The following is a 6,000-nucleotide window of genomic DNA, read 5'->3' on the forward strand; positions in this document are numbered from 1 at the left end:
AATCCACTGTTGGTGGGAATGTAGACTGCTGCAGCCACTGTGGAAGACAGTATGAGGAAACTTCAGAAATCTGAATATAGACCTACCATGTGATCCAGCCATGTTACTCCTGGGGATTTACCCAAACCAAAAGAGATCAGCATATGAAAGAGTGATCTGTACCCTCATATTCATTGTAGCTCAATTAACAATAGCTAAAATGTAGAATCAACACAGATGTCCATCATCTGTTGACTGAATAAAGACATTATGGTATATATACACCATGGAGTACTACTCAGCTGTTAAAATAAAGAAATCTTGTCTTTTACAACAAAATGGATGCAACTGGAAACCATTATACTTAGTGAAATAAGTCAGTCCTATCAAGACAAATACCATGTATTTTCCCTGATCAGGGGTTAACTAATATAATACCTAAAATGTAATGTATTGGAGCAAAATGGACATTTTGAGGTTCAATGATTGTTACAGCCTCTGTATTTTCTGTTGAGGAACAGTGGTTTATTTTCTTCATACAATTTGTTGAACTCTTTTACTTAGTGTTGGGTTAACTTTACTATCATTTAGTGAACAGCAAGTAGATCTCTGTGAAAATTAACAGTGGAAATGGCAGGGGAATGAGGAAGAAGGGTTGGAGTGTGGGAAGGAGGAAGGGAAGCATCACTGTGTTCCTAAAAATGTGTATATAAAATACATGAAACTTGTATAACTTAAATTTATATATATTTATGTAAAGAAAACATTCAAGATTATCACACCAAATATGCTTCAAGATCACCACTAAGTTCCAACACAGTATTGTGTTAATAGAATTTCCTGCACATCTTTTTCTTCTTACCCTTCTGGGTCACAGGGTCTAGGGAATTCTTATCTTTTTTAGACACCAAAGACTCTAAACTTAGTATTCTAAACTTCAACACATTTTGCATCAGTCCTTGCTCAGAATGTATCCCCTCAGTGGCCTATATAAAAAAATTCCTTCCAGCCATGACTCATCAATATTCTGGATTTCACAAGAATATTTCTTTTGGTATTTTTTAGCCTTTCTTAAACCATGAAATATCACATTTTAAATGAATCATAGGTAAATGTAATATAATAAATTGTTATAAAACAAAGTCTAATATAATGGATCCAGGAAACTTATGGTTCATTATAACCTTTATTACCACCTGACACCTGTATTTCCTTTGTTTATTGTCGATCTTCTTCCTCTGCTTTTATTGTATAAATTCCTAACAACAACACTTTTTCTCTTTTAGACATTGCTATGTCTCCAATCCAGAAAATGGATTTAGGCAGTTTATTAGTCAGCTCCCCATTTCTGCAACAAATGCCTGAGAGGAGCTTCCTAGGAAGGAAGAAGGATTATTTCCACTCCCAACTTTTGGAGTTTCATATGCCAAGATTGGGCAACCCCCTTGTCTGGTGTCTTTGGAGGGTTGTAGCCAGCAGAAGGCAACGGGAGGGAGGATGGCTTGGCAAGCCAGGAAGCAGAGATATAGGGAACACACTTTTCATTTACTCAGTATGTGGTCTGTCCTTATGATGCCATCGTGATTCAACCACAAGTTCTAGCCCCTAGCAACCTAATCCAGCCCAATCAATGCCCATGGGCTGTACAAACTCATGCAGAAATAAACAATATAGTTGGATCAAGCCTCTATCCTAATCCATTAACCACTAACAGTAATGCATCAACCATCAACATAGTAGTTTAAATGTCTGCATATGTTTGCAGAGGCAAATCCCGTTCAAATCATAACAGGTAGGCAGACCATATTTTATGGAATAAATCGATGAATGCATAGTATCATTTTTAAATGAATGCTATTTTTAGGCATAAAAACAACATAGATGCAGTGAAATATCTATACAATGTGACAGTTTCAGTCATTATCTTCTGAAAGAAGAGCAGCTAATGTATGGAACTCTGTGTGGTCAGAGTTCAGTTGAAGAAACAGAACCAGAAAAGTGAGAGAGAGACAGGGGGAGAGAGAGAGAGAGGAGAGAGAGTGCAGAAATTAAGAGTACTAGTGTGATAGTGAGGGCTAAGATCACATACATGCCAGAATCCATGGGCTGAGGCTATTCCTCTCCATAGGGAGAGTGCTGAGAAAGAGAAACTATCAATTCTAGAATCAGCTGGTATTTGAACTTTCATTTGCCAGGTAAATCCTAGTCCCTTTTAAGGGCTTTCCTGATTAGAAAATCATGGATGATCTTAGTTAAAGGCAACTGATGAAGGACTTCACTTACATCTACACAAGTCCCTGTATCAGTGACTATACTATGGTTTAACGGAATAACTGAAAAGGGGTATGCAAATGCTGCAGTATTTTTGCTGACCCTTCTACATCCTCTTGTTTTATCTGGCATAACCAACTTGACACACCACAAACTACTACAGGCAGAAAGTTTTCATTAGGGAAAACATTAGTAATCAGTATTTCATGCATATTGAATAATGTCTACTGAAATTCTTCCTATCTTAAGGGAGCCTTGATTCTACCCAAACAGCTTCAACCAAAGTATGGAAAAGTTTCCCAACTTGAGCTCCTTTGAAGCCATTTTACAAAAATTCCTTGCTATTTAGTCCTCATCATTACAGCATGGAAGTGAATTAAGAGTCAGTTTTCATACTTTGAGTTACATTGTGAAATGCCAAGGGCTATGGTTTTCAGAGGGTGTCCACTGATTCTAATTTAGATGGATCCTTTTGCTGCTAACTTGACTACTTTAAAACAATTCACAGATTCAACTTTTTCAGTTTGGCAACAAAGTACCTAGAACTTAACATTGGTGAAACCCTTTTTGAAAAGAAAACAAAATAGAGTTTATATGCCACATCTCATGAACATTTTATTAACAGTCTTTCTTACAATTTAATTTCACAGTGGCAACTAATGTCCATTAAAATATGATAGGACACTTAAATGTCAAATATGTGTTATTGATACTAAATTTCCATAATATTGGGGTTGCTGAGTTGCACAATCTATTTGAAATGATTGTCTGAAAGCTAAGCATAACTAGACTACCCAAGGTGACTTGTAGGTACTTGGCCAATTAAAGAGAAATCCAGTGATTTCATGTAATGATAGTTTCATTGAAAACCTCATAGCTTAAGGAAGTTTGAACAGACTGAAATTACCTTCCTTTCTCAGTAACTTAGCCCATTCTCTTTCCTTGTGACATAAACCCTGGAGAAATTTGGTCATAAGAATTACCCAAGTGAAAGAAAAGTTGAAAATCAAGTCTCTGTAAAAAGTCCTTGAATTCGCTGACTCCTTTAAAAGGTAAAAGTAGCACTCACAACTCTAAAGTGTATTTAGAATCTGACTTTCAGAGGAATTCTTTTATTAGTGAACTCCTATTCACCCAGTTTTCAGCTCAAAATGTCATTATTTTCAAAAGAGAACATAGCATTGCATGCTTATCCTTTATCAGCAGTGATGTTGAGAGCGACTAGGCATTCTATTATCTAGCAGGGATCCATGTCTGGAAGGCACTTACAATGCTTAGAGTCAATTGGATCACAAGCTTTCAAGCACATGTGTTTTCTTTGTTTGAAAGGCTTTTTTTTTTTTTTTTTTTTTTTTTTTTTTTTTTTTTTGCACTACTTGGGAAATGCAAGTTTAAGCTTGGCTTCCATGTTCATATTGCAAAATTTAAAGTGAAGTTAATACTTTTCATTCTATTTAATTTTATTTGGAGTGAGAATAAAGTAAAGTATACCAAGGATATTGGAAATTATTAATCTTAAAATTTTAATAAGTGTGAGATTTAGAAGAGCCAAATTCTTTTCTTTTTAGTATTAGTTTATTAAAAATAACTTTAGGACTTTATTTGTACAGAAAAGAAATGTTAAGCAACCACTAGTCTCATCTAGATATCCAGTTCTTTAGAACATGTTCTACTTATTCAAGAAACTGCAGTACTAGATAAGCATAAATTCAGTACTGTATATCCTTTAGGATTTTCTATAGAGAACATATGCACAGATACTGAAAATACTGAAAGTAACTACTCTGAGTAAAGCTATATTGTTTGCTCCATAAGTAGGTCTTTAATGTTTTATATCTATGTTTATAAAAATGAAATGTAACATTGAATTGTGATTATTATCATCACTGAATTTTTAGATCCTTTTTAACTGAAGCAGTTCTAAGCATTTTCCTTGAGAAATAAATATCATAGTTGCCAAAAATAACAGGATCTTCAAACTAGTTTCCCAACAATGCTATCACTCTTAAAATATCTGCCACTAATGTCTTATCTCACTTCTTTTTCCCAGCGATGCAAGGAATCTCTAAGGACACTGATGACTGAAATAGCAAATACTCAATTCTTTTCTACATGAATCAATTCCTTCCTTGCTAGTCTATCCCTTGTTACATGTCAATATTGTAACTATGGATTAGGCTTTTATACTTTTAGATGTCTCTGTCTTCCAAAATTCTTTTTGGAGGCAGGTAGTTCGTGCAAGTTAAGCAGCCCTTTGGGATGCCTTCATCACATGTTGGAGTTATTTAGCTAAGGCAAATGTCTTATTTATGATAAATATTACAACTCACATATAATTAAATAAAGAATCAAATTAATAATATAGAACTAGGAAGATCATTTTTTAAAACTTACATGTGCATGAGGGAAGAGACTGAAACCTAAGTCCATCACAGCATAGAGGAACCAACCAGTACCCAGCCCAAGAATCATCAACAACAAACAGGATCACTCTGCCTCATCTCCCGCCAAAGTAACTGAGCCAAAGAGCATTGCCTGTAGTTATCCAGTTCCTTCACAGAAACATTATTCCTGACATTCGCAAGATTAACGTTGGATCTGTGTCCTAAATTTTGTGGACGCATCTTCTCTGTTAAATGCTTTTGTCTTCTTTTTACAACAGGTTACTTGGAGAAAGTCAGACTTGTCAGTAAGGTTGGGACATGTAATAAAACTGAAACTCTGCTGTAGTTTTGATTTGGGAATTTGACTCACTGGAAGATATCAGCATTTTACAACTACATTACAGAGAAAATAGGCATTCAAATATGAGTGAGATAAGGAAAAAAAGCCCTGTTTTCACCTTATAGAGGCTTTTTAATCCAGCTTAGAAAACTCTTATCATTGTAATTAAAATTGGGAAGATAAATGAAGTTATATGTATAAATCACCTCAATATTTCACTGATAGGATATTACTTATTATTGGTCTCAACGTAAATAATTATCTGAAATCAGACATTTGATGTGGTTGTGCCCAACACTGTTACATAGTGGAGATCTGAGCACACCTTTCCAATCCGTCATTGGGCTCAAGTTCTTTTATTAAATATAATTAATTAGAGTTAAATAAATGAGTTAAATTTGTTTTATGTAATAGGTAGTAGGTATTAACTAAAGATTATATTTTATGTTACTGTACTATTGTATGTAGTAAATATAGAAATAATTCTATTTTATCAGGGTTTCAGGTATAACATATTCTGTTTTACTTTCTATAGTATATAGTATAAAATCTCAAAATGCAAATTTTCATTGAAATTCACAAAGTGAAAAGTTCAATATTTTGTCCCTTTGGAAGTCTTACTGGTTAAGATCCTTTTTCATTAATGGTGGGAGATAGAGCATGTTGTAATTTTGGATATTTATGTGGTGGGTGAGAAATTATATAACAAGAGATATCATTTGTATTGCTTTTATTAAATGTAAACAACAATAGAAGATAATTTTTAGTGATAGAGATGGTTTACATTTTCATATTAATAAAATTTGAAAACACATTGGATTGCAACATGTATCAATAAAAGTTCAGATGTGTGTCCCATAGTTGACAGGCTTTAATGCAGACAAAGGGAGAACACATCAAAATGGAACTAAACTGCCTAAGGAATAAAACTAGGGGCTGGCCCTGTGGCACAGTAAGTTAATCCTCTGCCTGTGGCGCCTGCATCCTATATAAGCACCAGTTCTAGTCCTGGTGGCTCCTCTTCCA

Source organism: Oryctolagus cuniculus, chromosome 2, assembly GCF_964237555.1.
Source record: "Oryctolagus cuniculus chromosome 2, mOryCun1.1, whole genome shotgun sequence".
Classification (NCBI taxonomy): Eukaryota; Metazoa; Chordata; class Mammalia; order Lagomorpha; family Leporidae; genus Oryctolagus; species Oryctolagus cuniculus.